Source organism: Ornithorhynchus anatinus, chromosome 17, assembly GCF_004115215.2.
Source record: "Ornithorhynchus anatinus isolate Pmale09 chromosome 17, mOrnAna1.pri.v4, whole genome shotgun sequence".
In the NCBI taxonomy this organism is placed as follows: domain Eukaryota; kingdom Metazoa; phylum Chordata; class Mammalia; order Monotremata; family Ornithorhynchidae; genus Ornithorhynchus; species Ornithorhynchus anatinus.
In genome coordinates, this window is record NC_041744.1 from 4,478,794 (window position 1) to 4,506,038 (window position 27,245).

Genomic DNA, 27,245 nt, shown 5'->3' on the forward strand with positions numbered 1-27,245 from the left:
TTTAGAATACAGACAGTTGAATAGGCGGCACCGAAAGGAGGGCAAATAGGGTGGGGAGATTATTCATTCATTCAATAGTATTTATTGAGCGCTTACTATGTGCAGAGCACTGTACTAAGCGCTTGGAATGGACAAATCGGAAACAGATAGAGACGGTCCCCGCCCTCTGACGGGCTCACGGTCCAATCGGGGGAGACGGACGGACGAGAACGATAGCAATAGATAGAATCGAGGGGCAGAACATCTCATTAAAACAATAGCAAATAAATAGAATCAAGGTGATGTACATGTCATTAACAAAATAAATAAGGTAAATTAGAGGTCAGTCAGGCCAGGCTTCTTGGAGAAGGTAATTATGGTATTTGTTAAGCGGTTACCATGCGCCAAGCACCGTTCTAAACGCTGGTGTAGATTCAAGGTAATCGGGTCGTCCCCTGTGGGGCTCACAGTTTTAATCCCCATTTTACAACTGAGGTAACTGAGGCACAGAGAAGTTGAGTGGCCTGCCCAGGGTCACGCGGCGGCCAATTTAAGAAGGCTCCGAAGACGGAGAGGGTGGGGGTATGTGAGAGATGAAGGGCGGGTGGGAATTCCAGGCTGGAGGGAGGAGGAGAGCACAGGATTGGTAGCAAGAGATGCGAGGTCGAGTTCGAGGTACAGTGAGCACTGGTGGGCACTGGGGAGGCAAAGTGTGGGCTGGGTTGTAGTAGATGGGGGAGGAAGAGTAGGAAGGGGAGAGCAGATTGAGTGCCATAAATCCGATGGTAAGAAATTTCCGTTTCGACGCAGAGACGGATGGACAACCGCAAGCGACTTCATAGCCGCCTTACGTAAAACGCGTCTAGCCGACCCACCTATGCCTAATAAAAGGGTTTATTAGTAGTTTGCAAATGAGGCACTCGGGAAGAATTGCATCTTAATTGGACTCGTAGCATTATTAGTATTTTTCCTCTGATATTTCAGTCGTCATCTGTCACTGCCGTCTTCTTCAGAAAAGTGGAGGATTATTGTAATTACAGATGACAACACTGAGATAAATGGCTCTCAAGTAACGGTCTGTATCCAAGGAAACACCGGCGAATGTTACAAGTATCCACATTTTTTGGATATCTGCGTGGATGGAACGGAATATAATTTGGGGAGAAAACAACTGCAGGACAAGTTCCTTCAGATGCCTGCTGAGAAATCAAATTCCATGTCATGCTGAATGACAAAGCTATTTGTTTCCCGTTTTTCTGCTCCATTAGCTGCTTGGCTTACTGAGGAGAACACGCGGGGGGTTTCGGTGTGGCTCTTCTCATTATTGTCTGGGGATTTTTTTCTTTTTAGCCATGATATTTGGGTATGTTGATATTTCCCATAGGTAGCACTTCCCGAGGAATAAATGATCCCGGAAAGCCACCGGGAATCACAAGCCATAGGATGAAAACTAGTGTGTTCTAGTGGAAAGAGCCCAGACTTGGAAGTCAGAGGACGTGGTTTCCGATCCGTGCTGTGCGACCTTGGGCGAGTTAGTTCACTTCTCTGTGCCTCAGTTACTTCATCTGTAAAATGGGGATTAAGACCGTGAGCCCTCGTGGGACAGGGACCACGGCTGACCCGATTATCTTGTATCTTGACAGCGTTTGGCATCTTAAAAAGAAAAATATATCAAACACTTCGTAGCCTAGAGGAGAGCGCATGGATCTGGTAGACTCCGGTTCTAGTCCCAGCTCTGCCATGTGATCTGCTGTGTGTCAAGTCACAACCTCTCTGTGTCTCCATTTCCTCATCTGTGAACGGGGAATAGGATACCTTCTCGTCCTACCGCTTAGACGGTGAACCCGATGTGGAACAAGGGACTGTATTCGATTTGATAATCAGGCGGATTATCGTTTTCTGAGCACTTATTCTGTAGAGAGTGCTGCAGTAAGTGCTTGGGGGAGTATAATAGAGTTAGGAGACTCAATCTCCGCTCTAAAGGAGCTTATCATCTAGTGGGGAAACGACCATTAAAATCCAATACAGGGAAGGGACTGAACATCGGAAAATGGGTAATGAATTGGGGAGAACAGGGGAATTTTTGACCTACTTTCGCTTCAGTCAAACAAGAAATGGCTGTAGATATTCATTCACTCATTCAATTATATTTATTGAGAGTTTACTGTACTGAGCGCTTGGGAGAGAACAATACAACAACAAACAGACTCCTTCCCCACCCACAACGATCTTACAGTCTAGAAAGGGGGAGTCAGACATTAATATAAATAAATTTATGACCGAATGATGCTCTATGAGAAGAAAAAATTGACTCTGGCAGTCACTCGCCACTCCACGCATTTTGATTCTGAAGAGAAATCTGTAGCTCACTGAAAGAACGTAGGCCGATAGAGTAGGAGACAGAGTCCGGAGATTTCATTTCCAACACAAGCTGTACTACTGCACACTGGGTGACCTTAGGCAACTCACTCAACTGATATGTGTGCCTCGATTTCCTCATCTGTAAAATGGGGATAAGCTACCCGGCCCCCCTGCCTCTTAATTCTTGAGCCTCATGTAGGAAAGCCTCATCAGTTTCTTCTGATTGTAATGCTTCTATCCATACTTAGCCAAGTTCTTGGATACTACTAGGCACTAAATAATCGCCATAACAATTACTATTATGGGTAGCACGCGAGACTTCATGAACAAAAAAGAAACCCAAGAAAAATCACAGTCTGTAGAACAGAAATGACGGGACAAATCCCGCTGAGATCAAACTACCCCAAGGAAGCAATTCATAGACTTAGCTGGGAGTAAATTGCAATTGGTAACATGGTATCTTAATAACCGTCCCCCTTCTCTAACTATTCATTGGATCGGTAAGAATCATAATGGCTTCGCTTTGCGTTAATATGAATGTGAAATGTAAATTCATGCTAATTCTTTGGTAATTCGGCATTATTCAGTGTGCCATTAAACTTTTTCCGGAGCTCTCCTGAGTGGAGATATTTCTTTTTTTCCCTTAAGGAACCTGTTTGTCTAAAATAAGGAGAGAGAGTTAGCGCTTTGGGTTGAGTCTCTGTGACTCCTCTCAGGATGTAGGATGCTAACAATTACTTACTGAGAACATCGCTGAAAAGTCCAGATGTATTCATTGGATTTGTAATTCCACAGTCATGAAACATGAATTTTTATCCATTTGTTTGTCTTTGGTGCTATCGTATCTTACCCTGGAAGCCGGTTTCTCTACATCCTGTACTTCCCAGCAAAAACTTTGGAAGATATTTCTGGAGCCAAGTTTCTGTGCAAGAGATGGCCTGCTCTAGTTTTTTCTCTATGTTTCTATGATGCAAACATAGCCTGTAAGAGCATATTCAATTTTACCATTCAGTCGATCGATCAATACTGTATGCAGATCATTTTACTAAGTGCTTGGGAGAGTAGAAGAGAAGCAGAAAAAAAATCCCTCCCCACATGGAGCTTCCAATCTAATGAAGGGTGACAAATGAGAAGTAATTTAGTAAGTATAAAAAGTAATTTACAAATGAGAGAAAGGAATTAGTCAGTCACAATTATCTAGCACTTAACGGTGTGCAGAGCACTGTACTAAATGTTTGGGGGAGTACAATATAACAATATAATACAGATTTCATACCTGCAAATAGTTTATAGTCTAGAGGGGGTAAGAAGTGGTCAAAATAATAATGTCTAATATGTTCAAAAGCAGAGTGAGACGTAGTGAGTGTGGAAAGGTTCACTTGGTGAAAAAGTGCCCAAATGATCAAAGGGAAGAGAAGACCTGGGGAAAAGAATGTCTCCTGAAGGAGGAGAGCTTTCGACTTGTTTGGCAGGGCTGACGTTAGCATTTCACTCAGTGGGGTTTATTGAGTGCTTCTTGTGTGCAGAGCACTGTTCTAAGCACTTGGGAGCTCACTGGGGCTTATTAGGGATCATACAGAGGGTTAGAACTAGGATAGAGCTGGGTTGGAACAGGGTTTGTATTAAGGGTAAGCAAGGTATAGGGTAACGGTAAAAGTAAATTATAGCTAGAATTAGAATTTCATAGAGGGCTGGTTAAATTTAAACCAGGTTTTGGATAAGAGTTAGGGTTGGGTGGGATGTAGAATTAGCAATTATTGTGAATGACTTGTGAAAGGGAATTTCAGCGACTGGATTAGTACTGACTGCCCATGGGTTGATCGATTTGTCCATGAGTTATCTTTTGGCATTTTATTTCAGTGATACCTATGCGACCTAAAATTGGACTTTGACCTCTTACTCTAGTATTCTTTTAGATGGATAGCACATGGGAACATTGATTCATATCCTGGTTTGAAAGCCCAGAGGAATGACAAATATTTTTGGGAAAAATACCTGTTTTCCAATGTAGGGTCCAGTAAGTATGGCATTTATCAGTGCAATGCTCTGTACTATGCACTTAGGAAAGGACCTTGGATTCAAAAGGTGAGTTCCCTGCACCCAAAGGAGACTCTACTCTAACAGAGGAAATGAGCAACCCCCACTAAAATCAAGCCACTTTTGCACAAACAGAATTGAGGTTGGTTTTTCAAGACCTTTTCACATCTCTGCTTCTCCCTCTAGAAGTAGTCTGTCCATCATTTCCCTGGGGCTCCTTCCTGTCCGAGCAAAGCCAGGATTTTCCCAAATACAAGGATACTTTGGGAAAGAAAGCACCAAACCTTCCTGATTCGATGTTTTTTCCGGGCAACTGATTTTTCTCCCAGTGTCTCAAGCCGGAAACGATCAGAATTCTCTGGAAGAAAGAGTATTCATAGAAATTAGGGTCAGCTATTTTGAATAAATGAATGAATGCATGAATGAATGAGGTTCCATTATTCTTCCAGTATCCCATTCTGCTAACTGATGAGGAGTGCTTCGAGGAAAACTACCTAATTTTTGAAACATTCCAGCTAGTCCATTAGAGTATAAACTCCTTGAGGACTCACACTATATTCTACTTTGATTGTATTTTATTCAGTGGTATTTATTGAGCACCAACTGGGTTCAAAAACTCTGCACTAAGTATTGAGGAAGTGTACAAGTGAAAAGGGTGTGGGTTTGGGCGTCAGAGGAACTGAGTTCTAATCCCCGTTCTGCCACTTACCTGCTGCATGACCTTGGGCAAGTCACTTAATGTCTCCGCGCTACTGTAAAATGGGGAGTCGATACCTGTTCTCCCACCCCCTTAGACTCTGAACCCAATGTGGGACGGGGACTATATCCGATCTGATTATCTCATATCTACCCCAGTCCTTGGCACATAGGAAGCGTTTAACAAATACCACAGCTATTTTTGTCTAAGCCAGATTTCTAGAACTGGTACTGACTGCTTCTGCAACTTCAGGCAGCTCTGGAAGAAATTCCGAACCGGAAACGCTTAAACTTAAATCCCTTCGGTCGCCGACGAGAGCCAGATTTCTTTGCTCGAAATGGTAACGTCCTCCCTTGCCTTCTCAAACAGGAGCCCACTGTGCTTCAGAGAAAACCCCTTGATGTTCAGCTGTGGGGAGGGGGTTGTCGAGGCAGCCCATAAAATATGGGTCTTATCATTCTAGTACAACTAACCTTTTCCTGGCTTTTGTTGCAATGTTGTTAAAAAGGAATTGACTTCCAGACTCCTATAGACAGCAACTACCTCTGAGCTCTAATAAAAGCGAAAATAAATGCCCACTGTCCAAAAAGCACTGCATCTTTGTTTTCAGTGACAGTGATTTTGCTCCGTTCTGGATTGGACCTGAAGAGAGAAGGATCTGTTTTAGTTGGTGCCGCAACTATCGATCTTTTCCAGCCGAAATTAATGGAAGTGTTTCTGCTCTTTATAGCCTGTAGGACTGACGTAGGGGAGAAACGAGCATTTTTTGTCTCTCTGCGCTTCTCCTCGCCGTTACTTTCTAGAATAACTGCAAAGAACTGATTCGTTCCTTTTCTAACATACCCTTTTAAAGCAAGTAAAAAGCACCAGGGAACCTAGACAACAAATAACATCTGAGGTGATATTTTGAAGAGAAAAATCGAATGGGCAATATCAGAGAGCTTATTGTGGTAAATATTAAAAAAAGAAACCCTCGGTGAAGGAAGAAAAAGAAATTAGGTGTCACCATTAGAAATGTCCACAACCCAGTCCCATCCTTTAATGGAGAAGAAATTCAGGTTCCTTTTATAATTCTACAACAAATCCAGCTTTAGAGTCTTGGTCAGTGGGTCTAAGGGCTGCCTTGTGCGGCAGGTTATAAAATGAAAAATATTATTATGGTGATTTCCTAAATGTAATGCAACTTTTGAATGTGTCCATGAGATCCCCAGAGGCACCACACTAAAAAGCTTTATGGGTATATAGTGAGCTCTTCAGTCCCTAGAACCAGTGAAAGTTACTGAACGTGTTGTTTTTTTCCTTTTTACATAGATGAAGGAAATCCTTTATGGAACGCAGCACATGTGTATATATAGAAATATACATTATGTGCATACATATGTAAACACAGATTTTAAATGCCAATTCAGGAGTGCGGGTAGTCCTATGAATGCTAATTGAGAAGAGCCTATTGCTTTCTTTAGGTTAATTACCCCAAATAAGCTAAAATATTGCTTGGAAACAACTACTCTGTATGGATTTAAAGATGCTAATCATTTACTGAATTTAAAACTTATTGAGTCTCTAAAACATCACCCATGTTGCATTTCAAAGCGAGGCGGCCTAGGGGAAAGAACACGGAGCTGAGAATCAGAAATCCTGAGTTCCAAATGCCAGGTCTTCATGGCCTGCTGATTGACTGTGGGAAAGTCTCTCAACCTCTCTCTGTCTTCATTTTCTCATCTGTAAAATGGGGTTGAGATACTTGCTCTCCCTACCTCTAAGACTGTAAGCCCCATGGGAGACGGAAACTGTGAGTCAGAAGGTCATGGGTTCTAATCCTGACTCTGCCACTCATGTGCTGCGTGACCTTGGGTAAGTCACTGCACTTCTCTGTGCCTCGGTTACCTCATCTGCAAAATGGGGGTTGAGACCGCGAGCCCCACATGGGACAGGGACCGTGTCCAACTCGATTGCTTTTATCCACTCCAGGGCTTAGTACAGGGCCTAGCACTTAGTAAGTGTTTAACAAATACCTAATAATTATTATTTTTAATCATTATCTATCTGATTGTCTTGCATCTACTTCAGTGGTCATACCTATTTAATGCAGTAGTCCTAGCAATAATAATAATAGCAATAATAATAATGTGGTATTTGTTAGGTGATTACTCTGTGCCGAGCACCGTACTAAGTGTCGGGGTAGATCCAAGATAATCAGACCCCAGATGGGGCATACAGCCTAAGTAGGAGTGGCCAAAGGTACTGAATCCCTATTTTGTAGATGAGGAAACCGCGCCACGGAAAAGTTACGTGACTTGCCCAGGATCACACAAGGGCGAGAGGTGGAGCCGGGGTTAGAACCCAGGTCCTCTGATTTCTAGGCCTGGGCTCTTTCCACAGGCCACACCGCTTTCACAGGGGATGCAATGCATTGTAGAAAGCACAGAAGACACACGAAGCAAAAAAGAGACACATTCCTTGCCATAAGGAGGTACCGCTCTAATGGAGAGTTGCTTAATGAACACCTTTTGAGTCACCAGACTCAACAGGGGAAGAAGCAAATGTCACCTTCTTCAGATCTATTTCTATCCGTTTCTATAAATTGTCTAAATTGCACAAATTCCAAAGTGTTTTAGGGACCACAATCCCCTTCTTCTGACCACTAGGGACTGGCCAAGTTTTTATTATCTGCCCAAATAAAAATAGCGTCGAGTCTTTTTGTGAACTGCCCTTCCCGTCAGGAATTGATTTTTTTGGAGCTTGGGGGGAAGCAGCTCTAAGTATTCGTATGGCCGTAGGTGAATTCATTTGACACTCGGGATGACTTATGCGGAATCGGGAAGAATTTTTTTTTTCCTTAATTGAATCTAGGTGTTGAGAAAGTGAGGAGACTTTCACTTAGCAGATTACGGAATCACAGCACGTTCCAAAGGTTTGTGTAAGGAGATACACTCGTAATATATTTTTTACCCTCGAGGACAATGAAGTACAAAAGGAGGGAAAGAGTGTCTGACAGGGACACTGATTAAAACCAAATACAGACATTTTTAACAATAAAGCCTGCCAGGGCGTCAAGGAAACGGATGACTCTACACATAATAGCACAGAGCATAAAGGCTCCAAGCAAGACTCCTTTATGAGGCTGACATTCCGGTTGACTGGGAAAGAGAAAAGGTTGGGAGGAGGGAGAGAAGGCGAGGCGATCCAAACCAGGTTGGGAGATTTGGGGGCCCTTCAGCTCTCCCTTCTGGAGTAGACTAGAGGGTGAGTTGTAAGTAGCCCTCGAAGAAATAGGGTCCGGAAGGAGGATCCTCAGTTCTCCCTCTTTGCGTTTAATTGGAGAAATCAATGATCTAATGAGTGTCCCTACTCCATCCTCATAACCCAGTAGATAGAGCACGAGCCTGGCATTCAGAAGGATCTGGATTCTAATCCCACCTCTGCCACTTGCCTGCCGTGCGATCTTGGGCAGGTCAGTTAACCTCTCCGTACCTCGGTTACCTCATCTGTAAAATGGGGGTTAAGACTTTGAGCCCCATGTGGGACAGGGACGATGTCCTACCCGATTAGCTCGTATCTCCCCCAGGGCTTTGAATAGGGCTTGACACATAATAAGCATTTAACAAAAACCATCATTATTATTACCATTATCCTCCACAGAAATTCACCATGAACTCGGTTCATCCACAGGACAAAGAATGGGAGTATACCTCTTGATTTTAACATTTTAATGATGCAGAGGAAGAGAGAGCCGGCTCCTGATGTGAGGAAGAAGGGATCTTAATGTTCTAATAACAGTAAGAATAATCATAAAGGTGGTATTCGTTAGTGATTACGACTTGCCAAGCAGTCCTGGGGAAGCTATAAATTAATCAGATCAGGCTCGGTCCCTCTCCCACATGGGATTCACACTCTAAGTAGGAAAGAAAACAGGTATGGAGTCCTCATTTTATCGATGAGGAAACCGAGGCACAGAAAACTTGGGTGACTTTCCCCAGGTCACAGAGCGGGCAAGCATTGGAGCCAGAATCAGAACCCAAGTCCCATGTCTCCTAGGCAATGCTGCTCTCTTTGGTAGGGAAAATTGCTGTTTGGAACTCTACCTTTGCATTAAGACAATAAAGTGGAATCAGATGTCGACCGAAAAAGAACCGCCTAGTGGAAAAAGCACAGGACTAGAAGTTGCAAGATGGGGGTTTGAGTCCTGGCTCACGTAACCTCTCTTGGCCTCAGTTTCTTCATCTGTAAAATGGGAATCAGATAGACTGAACTTCTATCAGTCTGTCAGAGACAGAAGACAGAATCAGTCAGTCAAGCAATCGTATTTATTGAGTGCTGACCTCACTGTACTAAGCGCTTGGGAAAGAACAATACAAGAGTTGGTGGACCCATTCCCTGCCCACAGCAAGCTCATAGTCTAGAGGAGAAGGCAGATATTAATACGGATAAATACACAATCCCTGCCCTTGAAGACGTCATCATCTAATTGAAAATAACACGACCCCAAACGTATGCAGGTAAAAGAGCAAGAGGACAGGAAAAGATGAGAACAATGAAAGTAAACAGTTCCATAAACAATCCACTAGCCTGTAAGCTCTTTGGGGCCAGGGATCGTATCTTCCGTATTCTCCCGAGTGCTTAGTACGGTGTTCTGCCTACAATAAACGCTCAATAAACATCACCGATTGATTGACGAATGATGAATAAATAGAGAGATGGGGTTGTCTGATGAGGAAGGTAGAGGTTTGTTAGGGAATGTCTTTTAAAGCGCCATTTTGAAGGGGTAGATTTGAATGGCAAATGGCAAGGCGAAGGGTGAGGGAACGGAGACAGTAACATCAAGAGCGAATCCCAATTAAGGACTTAACTAAGGAAGAGCAGAGAGTGTGAGCTGGGGCCCCGTGGGAGAAGAGAGCAGAGATGAGAGGGGGTGAGATGTCGGAGAGCCTCGAAGACAATACTTAGAAATTTCATTCACACATTCCGATCATTAGAGTCGTCTCAGCTCCTTAAAACTGCCTTTCGAGAAGTAAGGAGCACTCTACATTTTCAATTTACTTTTTCTTAAGATGGCCTCTGAGAGGCGTCTTGGGTAATAATTTTGCACACGCATTGTCCTTGATGCTTCGGCAGGGTTTCAAGATATATTAGCTCAGTTCTAGGGAAGACTCGGTCGGTAATGAGCTACGACCAAGCTACTCCTCATATGCATCCTCACAGACTTTTTTTGCTGAAACGTCCTATAACCATGGTTACATCTTGCCTTGGGGTTACATCCGTCACTTCAAAACCTCCGCTCTCATTTGCCACTGCAGTATTTGGGACATAGATCTGAATTATGGCTGGATGAGTTAGTTTAGCTTTGAAAAATCATGAAATAACACATTCCTCCACTGAATTATCCTCCATCATGGCGTCTGTTGCCATCCTTTCAAAGATGAATGCTCTAAACTTCTCATGCCTTGCTCGATATCTGATTGGAAAGGCTCATAACGGGCCCACGGAGATTAATGAAACATCAGGATCGTAGTAACGCAGTTCATTCAGTTAAGAGTTTCCACTCTCTCGGGTGATACACTGCTCGAACATTTCATCCGGCAATGTTGCTTTTGATCCTCAAGAGTAAACAAGAGCTCTCTGCATCCAACCAGTTCCATCAGCTAAAACAATTCCCCCGTCACAAAGTGACAGAAGTAGAGCCGTAACTCCACAAGCTCAGGTAGAGTTAGCTGGCGAGGACTATCTGTTGGCCGGGTGCTCTTGGTGAACCAAAAATGACGCAGGACTTTTGGGAAGATTTAAGTTTTGGCATCTTTGAAATGTTTAATGCTCTGTGCATTAACGAAACTGGAGGCTATTGGAAAAATGTGGAAAAGATATTTCATTCGGAGGTCAAAGAAGACTTCCCCTAAGTGATTATTGCATTGACGGTGGAGAGAGCTAGGAAAAAGAAAAGATACATTTTGGAAATCTAACTGGGAGGAATGTATTCTCCATTCTTTTCCGCCTTTGTATTTTTCCAGCACTCAGTACAGTGCTTTGCACACAGTCAGCGCTTAATAAATTCTACAGACTACTAAAAGTGAGGGGTGAGTAGTTCTAGTTTTCTATTTAAAGGGATGTAAAAGGATAGGTGAACTGTAAACAAGGAGTGAAGACGAAATTATTTAAAGATGAAATGGTCTGGGAGAAAACAGAAGATGGAGCAGCAGCAGCAGCGGCAGCAGAAGAAGAAGAAAAATAATGTGTGTGTTATATTGTACTCTCCCATGCACTTAGTCTGTTGCTTTGCACACAGTAAGTGCTCAGTAAATATGATTAGTAATCATAGTAATAATAAATAATAATAATAATGTTGGTATTTGTTAAGCGCTTACTATGTGCAGAGCACTGTTCTAAGCGCTGGGGTAGACACAGGGGAATCAGGTTGTCCCACGTGGGGCTCACAGTCTTCATCCCCATTTTACAGATGAGGGAACTGAGGCACAGAGAAGTTAAGTGACTTGCCCACGGTCACACAGCTGACAAGTGGCAGAGCTGGGATTTGAACTCATGAGCCCTGACTCCAAAGCCCGTGCTCTTTCCACTGCGCCATGCTGCTTCTCTATTGAAAGAATGAATGAAAGAAGATCAGCCTGACGTTTGGCAATTAGACATGGTGGCTCTTTTAGAACAGACTCATCAGGAAGATTTCAAAACCAAGAGGGGGAAATGAAAACCATGCTGGTCACTGAGGGTAGCGAATGCTGCAGAGCATCATGGAAAAATCCTTACATCCCCAGTGTGTGGAAAGGATGGCCAGTTCCACATGAGCCTTATCAGCCACACCTGCACCCGCTGATAAACTATCACCATCAGTGGAATCTTCAAACCCTGAAAGGCAGGTGTACGCTTACGTGGATTTTCATCTATTTTTTTTTCCTTGCTCTGAAAATGGAGCACTGCTTTCCAAAATGAGTTTTCCGGGGAAGTGATGGAAATGTGCATCTGTGTTGAAATCATGAGACCCTTCGCCGATATAGGCGATTGGCCGAAACGTAGGACTCTATACCGTCGGCTTTAAGGTACTCCATCAGCTCTCCCCCTCCTCTTTCATCACATCGTTGTCCCGCAAAGCCCAACCCGCACTCTTCGTTCCTCTAATGGCAATCTACTCACTGTGCCTCAATCTCACCTGTCTCATCACCTACCCCTTGCCCAAATCTTCCCTCTGGCCTGGAAATCATTCATTCAATCGTATTTATTGAGCGCTTACTGTGTGCAGAGCACTAAATTCCTGCCCCTTTACATCTGCCAGACTACCACTCTCAACACTTCTGAAGCCCCGCCGAAATCACATCTCCTCCAAGAGGCCTCCCTTGACAAAACCCTCACCTCCCCCGATCTCTGCTCCCTCTGCATCACCCATGAACTTAGATCTGTACGCCATAAGCACCCCACCCCAAGCCTCACAGCATTTATGTCCACATCACTATACTTTCCTATCTTCTCTATTTCTAATTTTTTTTTATTATGTCTCCTCTTCCAGGCTAAAAGCTCTCTGTCTACCAACTTTATTGTATTGGTTCTCTCCAAAGCATTTAGTACAGTGCACTGCAGTCAGAACTTAATAAATACCATCGACTGATTACTCTTATGTACCTATCTTACATAACTTAACTTACACATTAATTCATATAAACATCTCTTTTACCTTTTTCCTCCTATCTGTAATTCACTCATTTTAATCATTGTGGTACTGCTAAGCACTTATTAACTGTGAAACACCATCCTAAATGGTGGAGTAGATGGGCACAGTTCTTTCTCATGGGGTTTTAAAAGATAATTTCTTCTTGCGCTGTTTTCTACGCTAGGAGGTGGGGGACTGATCCAGGAGCTATGAATTTTTCCTTAAAGTAGATTCATTTCTACTCTTCAACGGATTTACATTTTCAACCTGAGCTAATGGAACTGCCAGAGGCTTGGGATGTCTGCCATGGCAATTTTGAGTCACATCCAGGCCCTCAGACCTTTTATATTTTTTGAGAAATACCTTCAATTATTGTATTATTAAAAATAAATGTCTGCAACATTTTGAGAAATAGGACAATTTGAAGTCCTGGTGGTTGTCATCATTTACACAAGATCATCTTCTCTCAGGGGGAAGAACATAGACAGGTGCTTGCTGTTATTGTCAATGGCTTCTGGAGTATGGTGTTGGATTTCCCATAGCGCTCTTGGGGAATCTCTAAAGATGGAACCAGACAACAAGATCAGAAAATGTTGGTGTTAGTATTAGTGTTGGTGTTCGCGCTTAGAACAATTTTCCTGAATTATTCAGGTATTGCTATGTATACTCCTCCACAGGGGTCATAAATCCTGATTCATATCCTATTTTTTCCGAGTCCACTTTTCTCCAAAATTGTGACTACCTACAATCTAAAATCCAATTCTCTGCAGGAATTATGGGCAATAGAAGTGGTGATTTCAGTTTGTTTTTATTCACTGTAAAGTCTCTTGTATTCACAGAGTATTATTTTAGTTCATTACAGTTGTGGAACCTGAATGTAGCCATGTCGATTCTGACTGGTCATTGGTTTCTCTTCTATATCTTTATGGGGCTTGCTCTATCGTCTAATCCCGTGATAGGAGATATTCCCCTTTGGAGACGATTACAACGTGAACGCTACTCAAACAGGATTCTGTTCCTTGAAAAAAGATATGATCTCATCAGAACTTAACCGTCCCCATAATTTGGAAAAGGGCATACAGATTTGAGTTTCCATGTGTAACCTTTAGCAGCCCCTGAATTTATAAGGATGCATTCGGTATTTAAATTGCCAGGCAGTGCTCTTTAAAGGGTTCTGCTAACTTTTGCACTGTAAAATGATGTGACACCCTTAGACAGAGGTCACTCTTCTTAGATACTTTTGACTTCAAATCAGATAACCAGACTATATATCGGATCGAAAAAATGGAAGTGTGAACGCTCTGAATAATTATATGTAACGTCAGAAGCAGTTCACTGAGCTTCGTTGAAACCACCGTCAGCCTTGTTTAATTGATCGATCAGTCGATAGTATATTTTGGAGACTTACTGTGTACAGAATACTGTACTAAGAGCTTGGGAAAAATACAATACAGTTGGTAGACACCATCCTTGCCCACAGTGAGCTGACAGCCTAGAGAGGGAGGCAGACGCTAGAACAAAATTACAGTAAGGGAAATTAGTAGAGTACAAAAGTATCCTGCAGGAACTGAAAGTAGGAACTTCTAAGGTTGAGTTTGAGAGAAGAAAGGGGAAACAGAGCTGGAAGGGACCTTGAGAGGTCATTTGGTCCAAGCCTCTGCCTTCGAACCGGTGTATGATTAAACCAACCAAGAGAGATGAGAGTCTGATCATTTCTTGACATTTCCAAAGATGAAGACTCCATGACCCTGCTGAGAAGCAGCATAGCCCAGTGAAAAGAGTATGGGCCTGGGAGTCAGAGAAGCTGGGTTCTAATCCCAGCTCTGCCATTTGCTTGCTGTGAGACCTTGGGCAAGTCATTTCACTTCTCTGTGTCTTAGTTTCCTCAGCTGTAAAATGGGGATTCAAAACCTGTTCTACCTCCTAATTGCATCCCGAGCCTCATGAGGGACAGGGGCGGAATCCAATCGGATAAATTACATCTACCCCAGGGTATAGAACAATGGTTGACACATAATAAGTGCTTAAAAAAATACTACTAAAAACAAGTTTCTTGGTAGCATGCCCCAAGTCTTTGAGAAGCCTGGAGTTTGTCCTTGGGTTTGATCAAATTCCATCAAAGAATTACCTGTCTTAACTCACGTGCCTTTTCTCCTTTAGGCTTCTATGGCTGCGGAGAGCCCCTGACTGAATCTTTCTCCTCATGAAAACCCTTCACACACATGAAGACACTTATTGTGTTCCCTTTTTTTGTCGGTGAAATCAAAGCAATTCTTTAGCATTTCCTTTAACTGCTGACCTTTAGCCCTTCCAACCCTTTCATGATTGAGTGATTTTCATCTGGGCCTCCTCTAATCTCTGCACATCCTTTTGAAAACTACTAGTCCGAAACGAACTTGGAGACGGTTTTGGGCAGGACGGTGTTTAGGAAAAAAGGAATACTTCCCAACCCTTGCATGTCATTCTGATTTAATACAATCCAGCACTGCTTTGGAATTTCAAGGTCACACCTGGAGCGTTTCCAGTACTCTACCAGTCTCGACTATGGGAGGGAGAGTCAAGCAGAGGCCTACCCATTCCATTCCTAGTTTGGACAGTGGCTATCGAGCGGAAGGCAACCTCCTACAAGTCAAAACCCACCTGTGTTGGGCAACAGCGGCATGAGAGTTGAGGGCGGAGACGCAAGTTTACAGTTGTGGAAGGAGGCAGTGGTAAACCACTTCCATATTTTTACCAAGAAAACTATGCATCCACTACCAGAACGATTGCAGCTGGAGTTGGGGCATTCTGGGAGAGATGGGTCCATGGTGTCGCTACGGGTTGGAGACCACTCGACAGTAAAAGACGAGAGAAAGCATGACATTACTGACTTATGCTCGGCTTGGGGTCACTCAGGACCTCCAGATTCATTCGATCGTATTTTCTGAGCAGTTACTGTGTGCAGAGCACTGTACTAAGCCCTTGGAAAGTACAATTCAGCGGTAAAGAGAAACAATCCTTTCCCACACTGGGGTTACAGTCTGGAGGATTGTTTTTCAACTGTGCTATTGCCAGCCAAGTTGCTGTTCATTTTTGCTGCCCGAGTATTTAAGTTTGCATTTGTCCCAAAAGAAAATGATCCTGTTTTTACAAGGTTCCATTTTCCAGTGCTAAAGGTCAATTTGAATTTAGTTGCTGTGTTCCACCACGTTAGCACCACTTCTCCTTCCCCCCCGCCACAGTTTCCCACCTTTCCCCAAGTCAGCATCATCTGCAAAAAATTCTTGAGCCTTCCACTCGGTACATCAGTATATTGAATAGAATCAGCCTCTCTGTAACTCAGTCTCATCTATCTCACCGCCTACTCCTCCAGCCTGGAACTTCCTTCTCCTTCATATTCATTCAATCTTATTTATTTAGCGCTTCCTTTGGGCAAAGCACTGCATTAAGCACATGGGAGAGTCCAAAACAACTAATAGGCACATTCCCTGCCCAGAAGGAAATCACAGTAACATCAAACAGATCATCCTCCTCCTCACCTTCAAAGTCACATCTCTCACATCTCTGCCATCCTTAACAAAGCCTCATTTACACCACTTCCTCTTCCCCTTTTTTTAATGACATCTGTTAAATGTTTACCATATTCCAAGCACCCTACTCTGTGTCTCTTCTATTGCACCGTCTCAAATTCCGGATACAACAGGCATTCAATTAATTACTTTAATACCTCTGCTCCACTATACTGTTTCCTTTCTCCCTTGACCTGTATCTGCACTCCTCCCTTCCTACCCTGGAGTTTGTACAAGTGCACGGACTTGTACCCCTGACCTGTATCTGTGGCGTTCTGACCCGCTTCCCTTTCCTATCATGCCATGCCCCACTCTTTACAAAAATAATCTTTTATTTCCTCCTCATGAATTGGGGGAATTATGTGGGGAAGAGGCAACTTCACGAGCGAATATGGTGTTCTGAGGAAAAAAAAAAATCTTCCAAATGTCTCCTAGCTCTGCCACTTGTTAGTTGTGTGACTGTGGGCGAGTCACTTCACTTCTCTGTGCCTCAGTTACCTCATCTGGAAAATGGGGATTAACCGTGAGGCTCACATGGGACAACCTGACCACCCTGTATCTCCCCCGGCGCTTAGAACAGTGCTCTGCACATAGTAAGCGCTTCCCAAATACCAACATTATTATTTGGCTATCTCTTCAGACTGTGACAGATTATCAAGAAATAGTGTTGATTAAGGGAAGAGAGGTGGAGTGGATTCTGAGGGAAGGGCAAGGAGGGGATGGAGAAGAGCCTTAGTACAAGCTCCTCTTTTGCTGCTGAAGCACAACCCTGATTTATTGATTGACTGAGTTCTTCTTTTCCAAGGGAACTCAACAATAGGTTCTGTGAATATAGCTAGAGAAAACCACCCCCAGAGTTATTCTCTATCTCGACTCCCTTATTTTCTCTCCTCCACCTACTCCACAGAAACAAACCGCTAAAAGGCCAAGGCTATGAATTATCACATTGCAAGGGGAATAAACAGGTGAAACATCTGAAGCAGGTGATGCTGCCAGGGACTGTTTCTTCCAGCCAAAACAGTTTCCTCCCCAGGGTTCCTGCTGTTCTTCTGGAGAATGTCAGAAACATTCTGAATTGGAATTTCAGACAGGAAAATGGCAAAGAGGCACTTTTGGGAGCTCCGATTTTACTGGGCAGAATTGGGAAGAGGTCCCTCTCCCTAGACCGTGAAATCTTTTGACGGTCCTTTGCCAGCAGGCTGATGGTTTCCCAGAATCCAGAGTCCCTAAAGGCATCTCACCTGTTAGCCTGCTGATGTTAATGAGATTTGAGATGAGTCATTTTCATCACCATTAGCAAGACTCAAAACCATTTGGTGGAGCTGGTGCTGGTGGGATATTGCTGTCATGAGACGGAGTCTTTGTTGAGCACCGGTTCCAGAAATCAGCTGCCTGGGGGCATCTGTGCTGCTGGAATTGCAGAAAACCTCTGACAAATGACGATATTCTTCTTGCTTTAGGAAGGAAGGAGTGGAAGACTTAATGAAGGAAAATTTTCAAGGCCTGATCGCTCACTTGAAAATCCCTAAGAACTTCTTTCACCTCACAAAACAGCCACTGAAAATGCAAGAACGTGATTGTACCCACCTTGACTTCTTGTGCCAGCTTTAATGGATTCTAATAGGAAAGGCAGAAAAATGCGCAGCAAATTACAGCAACCAAAACACTGCCTTAGTGTTTCGGTCACCTGGAGAAATTAAAAACACATCTTAGAAAAACTTAATTTAGCTAGTCTTATAAGCCCATTCGCTAGAATGAGTTTTTAGGATGTGTTGTGACTGAAGGAAAATTGAGCGTATTAATGTGAACAGAATCACCAGTAAATGTTTTAAAATGACCCTTAAAAAATGAAAATGAGCATTGCTTTTAGAGATCATGTTTTTCGATGGAATCGTCAGATAAACCTTCTCCCCTACTCTCCTACCGCTAATTGCACCGTTAAGAAACGGCAATCTATTCGAGTGGATTAGTTTATGCTTTAATTCATCATCATAAATGTAATTGAGCCAATGAAGGAGCTGGCAATATAGTTCTATAAAGATGAAACAGGCACAATAAATGATTTTCCCATGGCCCTCTCAAAGAGAGCACCCTTGCGCTAAAGAACATAGTATCCTCCCTAACTAGGGGATGATGGGTGGGAGGGGAACAGAGAAACGCCAAAGGAACATAGATATCGCTTTTACCCCGTTGAATTTTTCTGAGCCAGCAAACAAGAGAATATTAATAATAATAATGGTATTCGTTAAACACTTACTACGTGCCAGGTACCTTACTAAGCGCTGGGATGGACGTAAGCAAATCAGGTTGGACGCGGTCCCTGTCCTACGTGGGGCCGACAGTCTTCAACCCCATCTTACAGATGAGGTAACCGAGGCCCAGAGAAGCGGAGAGACTTGCCCAAGGTCTCACGGCGGACAAGTGGCGGAGGCAGGTTTAGAACCCAGGTCCACGCTCCATCCGCTGGGCCGTGCTGCCTCTTAGAGATGGCAGCTCTCTTCCTCTGGCCAATCTCGTAGCTCAGTGCTCTTCACAAAAGAGGCCCTCAATAAATACCACTGATTAGTTAATTGGTTGAGCTCCACCCCTTCCCGGCAAGCCATTCCTATGTCCTCTCCAAGCCAATTGTGGGAGTTATCAGAAGCCAATCGTGGCCTAATGGATAAAGCTTGGGCCTGGGAGTCAGAAGGACTGGGGCTCTAATCCCTGCTCTGCCACTTGTCTGCGGTGTGACCTAGGGCAAATCAGTTCACTTTCCTGTGCCTCAGTGACCTCATCTGTAAAATGGGGATTAATACGGTGAGCCCCACGTGGTACGAGGACTGTGTCCAACCCAGCATGGATGACACACTCCGCTGGGATGTTTGATTTCCTATCTCTTCTTTGCCATTCTTGATTCTATTTATCGCCCTGGTTCTCGTCTGTCCGTCTCCCCCGATTAGACCGTGCGCCCGTCAAAGGGCAGGGACCGTCTCTACCTGTTACCGATTTGTCCATTCCAAGCGCTCAGTACAGTGCTCTGCACATAGTAAGCGCTCAATAAATACTATTGAATTGAATGAATGACTCGGTTTGAGCCCCGGCTTGCTTCTCCCCAACCAGCTGGATCCCAGTTTGTCCCTCTCTTCACCGGTGTCGCTGGCTTATCTCTCCTCCACGCTCTTCCTGCCCCCCCAAAATCTCACCTTAGGATGTCCCCCCACGCCAACCCCCCAAAACCCACACATCGCCATTCCTCCTGTGCCGACCGTTGGACAATATCCAGCTTCTTTCTCAGCCCTCCCTATTTATCAACACACGGCAACAATGTTGTGAGAAGCAGTGTGTGCTTGGATAGAGCACGGGCCTGGGAGTCAGAGGACCTGGGTCCTAATCTTAACTCTGTCAATGGACCTTCCCTGGGCCTCAGTTACCTCGTCGGTAAGAACGCAGATTACATCCCTGCACAGACGAGCAGCGTGGCTCAGTGGAAAGAGCCCGGGCTTGGGAGTCCGAGGTCACGGGTTCAAATCCCCGCTCTGCCGCTTGCCAGCTGTGTGACTGTGGGCAAGTCACTTCACTTCTCTGGGCCTCAGTTCCCTCATCTGGAAAATGGGGATTAAGACTGTGAGCCCCACGTGGGATAACCTGATCACCTTGTATCCCCCCAGCGCTTAGAACAGTGCTTTGCACATAGTAAGCGCTTAACAAATGCCACCGTTATTATTATTATCCCTGGTCTCCTATGTCTGACCTGATAATCTTCAATCTATCTCAGAGCTGAATACAGTGCTTGGCACGGAGTACGCTCTTAACAGTGACCACAAGCATTATATTTACAGTCCTCTGCACTAAGTGCTCGATGAACACCATCGATTGATTGACGGCTTGAAAGATGTTCATAAAACGCTGGGCTCCTCACCGCAAGATCTGCTCTCTGGTACCAAAGACGTGAAAATGGGCTTCAGTTGCTGCTCCTTCAGTATATCCTCAGAGAATCTGGGGGCTTGGAGTGGAGACATTCTGCAGAAGGAGAGACACAGTCATGGAGGATAAACCGAGTCTAACAGTTCTGATCTAAAAGGTTCAATTTTTTTCATTTATCCGTATTCATGGATACTGGAATAATACGAATGAAATTTACTGGGCAGCCTTTGGGAGTCCCGCAATCTGCTAAGAACCAAACAGAGAAGCAGCACTGCCTAGTAGATAGAGCACGGGGCCTTGATTTAAGAAGGACCTGGGTTCTAATCCTGGCTCCGCCATTTGTCTGCCATGTGACCTTGGGCAAGTCACGTAACTTCTCTGTGCCTCCTTTGCCTCACCTGTGAAAGGGGGATTAAGACTGCGAGCCCCATGTGGGACAGGGACTGTGTCCAAACTGATGAATTTAATCAACCCCAGTGCTTAGTACAGTTCCCGGCACATAGTAAGCTCTTAACAAATACCATAAAAAATAAAAATAAGTGCTGAGGTAGTTTTAATCAGGACAGGCCTCCTAAACTTGTGGGAGTGTAAACTCCTTGAGGGAAGGAATGATGCTTACAGTTCTATGATTCTCTCCCAGGCATGTAGCACAATGCTTTGCACATATTAGGTGTTCAATAAATTCCACTGACCGAGTGATTGATATGGGCCCATCACTGAGAGACAGGGGTTCTAATCCCACTCTGCCATCTGCCCGCTGTGTGATCTTGGGAAAGTCACTTGAATTTTCTGCCCCTCAGTTTCCTCATTCGTAAAATGGGGATTAAATACCTAATCTCCCCAACCTAGGCTGTGAAACCCGTCTCTGTCCGATTTGATTGAACTGCATCTTCCGCTATGCTAACCACAATGTCTGGCACGTGGTGAGTGCTTAAACAAATACCACTATTATTACTATGGTCACTGTCGTCATTAATAATAATGATAACAATGATAAGAATAATTCTGCCTGGAGAAAGTTTAATGCAGGCACAGTGCTAATCCAGAGAATTGCATTTAACTGCTTGCTTCTCCCCAACCCAAAAGATCTCCCCCATGATGCTCACCAAATAATTGGGAGATAGACCATTCTTGCAAACATCCTTGTTCAGCCCTAAAAGTAATTATCTGTGGATATTCAAAAAACATAAAATCTATAGTAATTACGAGTTTTGCATCTTCCGTCACTCACGGCGCGTGACCCCGTGAGGAAATTTTATGCTTTGCCGTTTTACCATATGTCAATATCTGCTCCGTTTTCCGTTCAAGTGGGCTTTGTGCACCCTTCTGGAAGACTGCAAAATGAAATGCCCATTTAAACAGGCAGGAATTATTCACAGGATAGTGATTGCTTTTCATCAGTTGCATCAATTATATGTTGCAGGGGGACTGGGGAAAATACACTTACAACTTGCTAAAAAACACTTCTTGAAACAATTCAAACCTTGTTAAACATAGGCGTGAAGGGGTTTTAATCAGAGACTTGGGTTCTGGCGCCGGCTTGAACCCCGCTTTACACTGAATCAATCGATTGCGATTATTAAGGGTTTACGGTGTGCAGAACGTCGTATCAAGCATTTAGGAGAGTACAGTACAACGGAGTTGGTAGACACATCCCCTGCCTAAAATGATCCTACAGCCTAGAGACAGTTCACTGTCAATATGCCCGACTGAATTTCTGATTGAATAGTCCTGGGTTCTAATCCCTGCTCCGCTACACGTCTGCTGGGTGACCTTGGGCAAGTCACTTCACTTCTCCGAGCCTCAGATCCCTCATCTGTAAAATGGGGTTCAAGACTGTGAGCCCCCATGTGGGACAGGGACTGTGTCCGACATGATTAACTTGCATCTCCCCCAGCACTCAGAACAGTGCTTGGCACATCGAAAGTGCTTAACAACCGTTATTATTATAAAAAAAAAAAACAGTCCACAGAAGAGAAGTGGAATTTTTTACAGACACTAAGACAGATGGGGAAAGAGGTGGCTGAGAACTGCAGAGCTCTATCCTGTGCACTTGGGAGAATGCAATGTAACAGAAACGGTAAATACGCTCCCTGCCCATAACGAGCTTACAGTCTAGAGGGGGAGACAGGCATTAATATAAATAAATAAATTACAGATTTGGACAGAAGGACCTGGGTTCTAATCCCTGTTCCGCCACTTGTCTGTTGCGTGACGTTGGGCAAGTCACTTCACTTCTCTGGCCCTCAAGTCCCTCATTTGTAAAATGGGGACTAAGACTGTGAGCCCCATCATTGGGACAGCGACCGTGTCCAACCCGATTTGCTCGTCTCAACCCCGGGGCTTAGTACAATGTCTGGCGCATAGTAAGCGCTTCACAAATACCACAACTATTATTATCATTAATATTATTATCAAAGAAGAGGATGAGTCCATCAGCCAGGTAACAGCTGCTTCACAAGATATCTTATCCCAAATTCTACTATTACCTCGTCTCCCATTATATTTTCAGTTGTAGGAGCAGGAATAACAGGTATCATTAAATAAGCATTAGGGTCCAACAGGGCATGTTTTAGTGGACGATTACCATATGCCTGGTGTGCACTGTGACAAATTAAGATTTCAGTCAACCAAATAGTGTAATAATGGACCAGCGAAACACCCCCTGGGGTGTGTTAATGCTATTAGGATGTGGATCTCTTATTGTTACATACCATTTAAAATATTTTACAGGCCTCTTTTTCACCTTCCGTTTGAAGAATGACTGCCGAATCTCCGCTGGAGAGAAATTGAACATGAGGGAAGGACAGTAAAAATCACTGTGATGAGCATCTGCTTTTTGAGCTCCTTGTGGGCAAGGAACGTTTTCACCACCTTTGCTGTTTCATACTCTCCCAAACGCTTAATACAGTGCTCTCCGCACGGTAAGCGCTCAAAAAAGCGCTGAATGATTCATTGCTGCAAGAACAGCTCCTCTTGTTTGTGGCGTCTGATCTGAAAGAAAGGAATCAGGGACCGCTTAGCTATTTTTTCTGACATCCCTACACAACAAATCCTTGATGAAAAGACTGGTTGTACCTTAAGGGTTTATTCATTTATATTTTCTATGGTATTTGTTAAGCACTTACGTGCCTGGCACTGTATTAAGAGCTGGGGTTGATATAAAATAATCAGGCTTGGCACATTCCATGTCCCACACAGGGCTCACAGTCTTAATCTCCATTTTACAGATGAGGTAACTAGGGAACAGAGAAATTAGGTGACTTGCCCAAGATCACACAGCTGACAAGGGGCAGAACTAAGATTAGAACCCATGTCCTCTGACTCCAAAGCCCGTGTCCACTGGGCCACACTGCTTCTCTTTGTTTAATAAAAATTGTGGAATTGGTTAAGTACTTAAGATATGCCAGGCACTGTAGAGAGTGCTGGGGTAGGTAGAAGATGATCAGGTTGACGTTAATATTCAGTTTACTGAATATTTTCATCCATAAGGTGTGGGGTTTATTTGGTATCGGCTTTACCTCTTCAAACTTATGCTAACCTTGATTTAAAATGTCATCTTTGAAATCAAAGCAGATCTATAATGTAAAACATATATAGAAAGAGATACTGGATGATATATAGCTATATGTATATATAAATATACTATATATATAGAACTACGTAGAATATGCACATTCATCTCAGAGAAGTTAAGTAAAAAAAACCAGAGCAGGTACTAGTTGCAGAATCGTTCCCCACTTGGAGCGCTGACGATGCTGAGATCTTTCAAAGACACTACCAAGAGCTGGGGAGAGGTAGAAGAACCATCGATTCAGATATGGTTCTCTAAATCTAGGCCCCACAGAAGGTCAGTGTGGGCTAGCGGAAAGAGCATGGGAATGTGAGTCAGAGGACTTGGGTTCTAATCCTGACTCCACCACCTGTCCGCAGTGTGACCTTGGCCAACCACTTAACTTCTCCGGGCCTCACTTTCCTCACCTGTAAAAATGGGAGATGCCTGTTTCTCCTCGTTGAACTGTGAGCCCCCGTGGGGGACAGGGACTCTGTCTCATCTACTTACATTGCATCTATCCCAGTGCTTAATATAGTACTTGGTCAAATAGCAAGTGATTAATAAATACCACAGTTAAGTTCAGATCCATGGGCAAAAATAGCAGAATCAATTCAACAAAAAAACAACAGTTACACACACACACACACACACACAATGGTTCCCAACATCTGCTACTATCCAATTGAATCCTCTGATTCATGCTCACAAAACCATCCCCATTGAGAAATAAGTGAAAGGAACACTAATGATGAGGGTGATTATCATTGCCATTGGAATGATGGTTATTATTGTGATTATTATTATTATCATTTCCCCGGTGGTCCCACAGAAACAGGATGCCCTGGCCTCCGATACAGAGAATTTGCCAGGAAACACTTCCAGTAGAGCCAGGATTTCATCCAGGAGGGACGACGTTTCGCACATGTTGGCGTTTCGATCCCGGATCGGTCCTGAAGCGGGCTCGGTTTCCCAAATACCCATATGCCGGGATTCGGCCAATCTCCGACACCGTTGATGGCCGAGAGGATGTAAATGGGCCTCTGCCTGTGGAGGAGTTGGAAAAAGGCAGAGAAAAGTATGTGTGCACTGAAAAAATCTGTGTTCTGATACCGGAACAGCCGTTAAGGCAGGAACTGGCTCCCAAGGGCCAATATGAGCTCTTAAGCCTCCGTTATTTTTAATTACAGGCATAAAACTGCACGATATTTTTTTTAAAAAAAAGCTGAACCGTCAAATTGGAGTCAACAACTTGGATTTGGCGTGGGTTGCCGGCTGCAGGTTTTGCATAATGTCATCCAGTTGAGTTCCACAGCTGTTAATCCTCTTACCGAGTGAATTGTGCTAGCTTCTCCTGATGGGATAGTCCCCGATCTCAAGCCATTTAATAAGATCTCCGAGGGCTTGGAGGAGAACTAATTGCTCTGTGTCCTCAGGTGTTACAGGCTTAAAAGTCTTTTGCATCTGAAGCCAGGCTTCTCCGTAAACACCCGAACCCCCCCCCCCCACACACACACCCCGGTCCGTGATCCCAAAGCGTTTCAAAGACTGGTTGTTGTAGCGGGTGACTGCCCGTCGAGGGAAGAGGTGACAGACATCCAGTAGCCGTCTACCGGGGGACAAAATTGGCTTGAAAACTCGGGAGGATGAAATATGAATTTTCTTTTCGGTCCCCTTCCTTTTAATGGACCTCTCGGCCGTGACTAACTTTTTTAATATGGTGTGAAGTATTTACTGTGGTCCAGGGCACTGGGCTAAGCACCGGGGTATAATCAATACCATCAGATAACGTCGTCACCCCTGCCCGACGTGGGGTTCGTAGTCTAAAAGGGTGGGGAGAGCAGGTATCTGATCTCTATTTTACAGATGAGGAAACTGAGGCCCAGCGAGGTTAAGCCACTTGGCCAAGGTCACGCAACAGGCCTGTGGCAAAGACGGGACTAGAACCCAGGGGTTCTGACTCCCAGCCCTGTGTTCTTTCTACTTGGCCACCACACTTTCTGACCGGTGAGGGTCAGCAGGTGCGCGGGAAACTCCGTTTCACATTAAACACAGCAAGGGACAAATTTTTGTATTAATGTGTCCAGGATTGTAGCTCCTGCTTTGGTCTTTTCAGCTACACATGCACACTTTGGTGAACGACACCAACAGGGTGGAGGCGGGAGGGGTCTTCTTTTAATATGAAGGATGACTAAACAAATATATTGTTCATTTATGGTGGAGGATTTCTTTCCTTCACGTAATTTGCTTCCTACTCACAATGAATACTGATGATGATGACATTACTGTTGTCGTTTTTAATGATGATGTTGATAATGGTAACAAAAAGCAACTGGGATGCTTTTATTTCTGAAGCCCCTTTTAATATCTTTAGAAGCTAGACTTCAATCTCTCAGCCTCCATATCATTTCAGAGGTGGGCTTGGGTAATGGTCATCCTCAAAAATGAGATTTTCCTAATTAATGCAGATTAGCCTACCAGCTCAATTAGAAAGTAAGGGAAGAGGGCCATTTCGTTGATTGTTTTAATGAACATGACTCACGTTATTTGTTCTTCTTGGGATTATTTTCCCTTGAATCTGCATTCTCCTTGCGGGTCTGAGAAAAGCACTTTAGTCTCAATGGTAATTAAAGAGGGAAAGTCAAAGGAGAAGGTGATTTCTAAAGCATAAAATGTCCCAACTGTTACTGTATGAAAAGGAAAAGTTATTGCCATTTGCGTCTTAATACGCCCTTAAGAAATTATAAATGGGTAGCCGAAAACGGAGTGAATGAGCAGAGGCTGAAGAATATAACCGGAGTTGGTGCGATTATATAGGAAAAAGGAATTCTCCAACCAAGAAAAGCAATACTCACCCTGAATCGTTTATGAGCGTTTAGCAGCCAAGTTGGAAGAAGCAAGGTGCTATTGTCGGAACTCAGCTTCATTCGTGGAATCACAGGGTTGGAAGGAATAAGACGTCATCTGGTACCTCCGAGGCTTCTGAAGATTGAGAGTCGATGTCTGAGGAGGTCTGGTAGCTTCATTGCGGGAATTCCCGTGGCCTAGTGGGATAGAGCGCGGGCCTGGAAGTCAGAAGGACTTGGGTTCTAATCCCATCTCCTCGACCATTCTGCTGTGTGACCCTGGGCAAGTCACTTCACTTCCCTGTGCCTCCGTTACTTCGCCTGTAAGATGGGGATTAAGACTGTGAGCCCCATCTGGGGTAGGGACTTTGTCCGACCTGATTAGTCTGTGCCTACACCAGTGCTCGGTACAGTGCCTGGTAGGTGCTTAACATATACCCTAAAAAATAAGGCCCACTCGGCCTCCTGCCTCTGTGAGCTCTGCAGAAGGGTCTGAGTTTCCTCAGACCAGCAACAGGGTGAGGGATGAGACTTGAGAGACTGTGGAAGTGAAAGATGCCCTTGGCCGATCGGACCGGGGGACTGACTCCGGGATTCCCTCGGCGGGACCAGAGGAGAGGTGAGTTGCCTGCTCTTTTCCCCACTGTTTTCCACCCCCAGCCCCACC

General features: G+C 44.1%; 1 long non-coding RNA gene across 1 annotated transcript; it reads right to left on the reverse strand.

The window, feature by feature from the left end:
- Positions 1-4,683: 4,683 nt before the first annotated feature.
- Positions 4,684-26,771, reverse strand: LOC114817693. Its single transcript, XR_003765545.2, has 5 exons — positions 26,588-26,771; positions 22,894-23,173; positions 20,175-20,275; positions 17,515-17,727; positions 4,684-4,735 (listed from the first exon to the last, which is right to left on the reverse strand). It is a non-coding gene; the product is annotated as an uncharacterized LOC114817693 (long non-coding RNA).
- Positions 26,772-27,245: the final 474 nt, after the last annotated feature.